This window comes from Aegilops tauschii, chromosome 5 (assembly GCF_002575655.3).
Source record: "Aegilops tauschii subsp. strangulata cultivar AL8/78 chromosome 5, Aet v6.0, whole genome shotgun sequence".
Taxonomy (NCBI): Eukaryota; Viridiplantae; Streptophyta; class Magnoliopsida; order Poales; family Poaceae; genus Aegilops; species Aegilops tauschii.
The window spans coordinates 553460877-553464070 of record NC_053039.3 but is presented as its reverse complement, the minus strand read 5'-3'; the positions used below and the strand labels follow the sequence as shown (position 1 = coordinate 553464070).

General features: G+C 44.4%; 1 long non-coding RNA gene across 1 annotated transcript; it reads left to right on the top strand.

Moving 5' to 3' along the window:
- The first annotated feature begins 470 nt into the window (after window positions 1-470).
- LOC120964177 (uncharacterized) lies at window positions 471-1003 on the top strand. The gene is made up of 2 exons (XR_005755821.3): window positions 471-570; window positions 781-1003. It is a non-coding gene; the product is annotated as an uncharacterized lncRNA (long non-coding RNA).
- The last annotated feature ends 2191 nt before the right edge of the window (window positions 1004-3194 follow it).

The following is a 3194-nucleotide window of genomic DNA, read 5'->3' as shown; positions in this document are numbered from 1 at the left end:
TACAGACATCCAAACAGAGTGTAAGTATAATTAGGAAGTTTTTTCAACCGTATCTTTACTATAAAACCCTTGACCCCCCTTACAAAAAAAAAACCATTCGCTCCCACCTCCCCACACGCATAAGAAAACTCACCTCCCTGGCCTCACCCAAAAAGAAAAGAAAAAAGGATTTTTTTAAACCAAGCACCGAATCAATTTGCAAATCAAGTAATTAATGCAACAGACGTGCAATACGTTTAATGGTGACTAGGAATGCGTTCAGGTGCCACTCGCCTCCCACGTCAGTATGCACTTGCAAAGTTGAATGGGCTTTTGAGAACGATCTTTATATTGTATAGATTCCAAAACAATAAATAACTATAAAGATCTGCCATTAATGTTTCCAAATTGTATAGAGTCCAAGTTGTTTTGCATTAGTGACTACCTGCGAAACTTTAATAGTATAGATTCTTTTGACATTATATATTGTCCCTTTGGCTCTTGTTGGAATGTATAGTGCAAGAATGGACGGAAGGTCTGCCATCGCTTGTTTTCTGGTGATGCTTGTGTTTTTCAAAAGCACATCCGCAGGTTTGTTCTCTCATTTGTTGTTCCTAAGTAGGGTTCCTTCTCTCTAAACCAAGTAGAGTTCCTTCTCTCTAAAACAAGTAGAGTTCCTAGGGCAGATGTTATTTCAAAAGAAGAGCCTTGAAAAATCTACATAAGATTTCAAGATCGTTGCACATGCAGCCTTGAAAAATATGATGTTGGTATAATTTCCGTTATGTTTGTGGTACGCAGACTGTCAGTTGGTTCACATTAAGCTCGTGTACTGCACCAAATCAGTATGCAAGGTTGAATGCTCGGCTCAGTGGCAGGATATGAAGGTCTACGAGCATTGGTGCAATCGGTTTTTCGTTGGAACTTGCTACCGCAAGATTTGCTATGATTAATAGATCTTAATGGATATGCTATGCACACTTTCATGTTATCAATAAATAATGCATAACTTTGTGTCCCTGAATCACTGATTTCTATATGGTCTCATGGACAAATTTCTTAAAGGCGAATATCATATAGTTATGAACAAATATAGCGAGCGAAACTGATGAGTACATTACTTTTCTTAGCAAACATTTGACTTCGGTCTTCAACAAGAAAACAAGAACTCATGTACTCATCAATTCTCAAATGGCACCCTTGTGTTGGGAAGAGGAAATAGGCGTCCAGTGTGTCACCTGCAGATGTACGATAAACCAAGTCATGCCATTCGTCCAAAGCGCCATTGCCAGCGCTGGGAACATGGTTATGGAGACTGAAAACAAGACAGTCACGAAACAATCTGTTCATCATTCCATATACACAACCATCAAGTTAATAACACATTTGATAAATGAGGGAATAGCTAGGGGCCAGTCGACTGAATTTGTTTTTTGGGTCAGTCGATTTGTTCCCAGCCGTTATCTTCTTCAACCACCTAAAAAAATTGTGCATCGTCTTCCTTCCCACAATCTCGATATGAACCGCCCACAACTGATGGCCAAACCGCCAGCCTCCACCACCCAGGGCGGCGCTCCGGCAACCGCCTCATCCCCCCGCCCACCAACCACCGCCATGCTTGCCGCCTCCCACGATCATCCCTCTAACAGGCAAACCACCTAAATTTTCCGATGAACCTGCAGCCCCAAGCACCCTTAAGGTAGACAAGGAGGCTCTTACTTCTCCCTAGACCCTAAGATAGACGAGCAGGCTGCTTCTTCCACTACTAGGAAAAGGCCTACTAGTGGCGCACCAGTTTTGCCTACTAATGGCGCACTACTGGTGCGGGTGCGCCATTAGTATCTGGTATACTAATGGTGCATCATGCCGTGCGCCATTAGTATAGACCAACATGCGCCATTAGTGTGCCTCCCAGGGGGCGATATTTACACATGTGCTTTGCCATACTAATAGCGCACTGCGGGGTGATGCGCCATTAGTATCCTTTGGCATACTAATGGCGCACGCTGGGGTGATGCGCCATTAGTATGTATATTAGGGATTTTTTTCTTTTCTGATATTTGCACAGATTACAAAATATATTATTGGACAGAATATAGACAGCACCACACAGCAACAGCAGATTCATCGAATACAATAGAAGATTAGTCTCCGAATACAATTCATCATACTAGTCTCCGAATTCAAAAGACCGAACAAAGATAGAACATTACAAGTCTCGAGACCGCGAGTAGCGAGTTTGTCTTCACATTACAAGTCGATATCGATCATCTAAACTACCATCACATAGAAGAGAGCTGCGGTCATCACGATGAGCATCATCGCGATAAAACTGGTCTTCATCCGGTTCCTCCAACGCTCCCTCCTCTCTCCCGCTAGATAGCGCATGTATCTAGATTCCGCCTCCGCCCTAGTGGTGTACCCTTTGTAACTGTTACCGCTGAAACGGTGAACCTGTCTCCGACACTCCTCCTAGTCATCGTAGACTCCGGGAACCTTACCCTTGTACATGACATACGACGGCATCTCTATGCACTAGCCAAACAACAGAAAATACATAAGCAATATATAAGTATGCAACAAAAGGATCGGAAGAGAAAAGCAAGACATTAATAGCACGATTCATGGTCCTACTAATAAATAGCATCGATTACATCTAAGTTGAACGACTGTCCAAACCAAAGAGACATACAAGTTCATTAAAGTTTAATTACAACATGAGCTAATCGATGTTTCAGAACTACACATAGCTTCACTACTTTCGACTCGACTCATGGGACCGGAGCGTGGATGAAGTCGCCGTCTGTCGTGATGGTCATGAAGTCGCGGGCGTTGTCAGCCTGCATTTGTAGCGTTGTGTCTATCTCACTGTTGGACGGTTGATATTTGAGGTAGAACTGCCCCGAGGTACGAAGGACATCTTGATGGATGATTTCTGCAAACTCCGACTGGATGCGAAAGAATTCTTGTCGGATGTCCGCGTCCTGGATTGCCGCCAAGCTTGCGGCCCAATCTTTGAGATTATTTGGTAGCAGAAGGTGATTATGGTCCCGTACGATCGCCCACATGTGATGGAGGGCGCAGTAGGCATCCTTCTGACCGCCAGGCGGCTGCTTGACGCAGGGGAACGTCGTATTGTGGGTGAACACGTGCCTGCCGTACCTACGAGCTGGCCTCTTAAAGGTGCCTCCAGATGCGGCGTAGCCGGGGAGAGC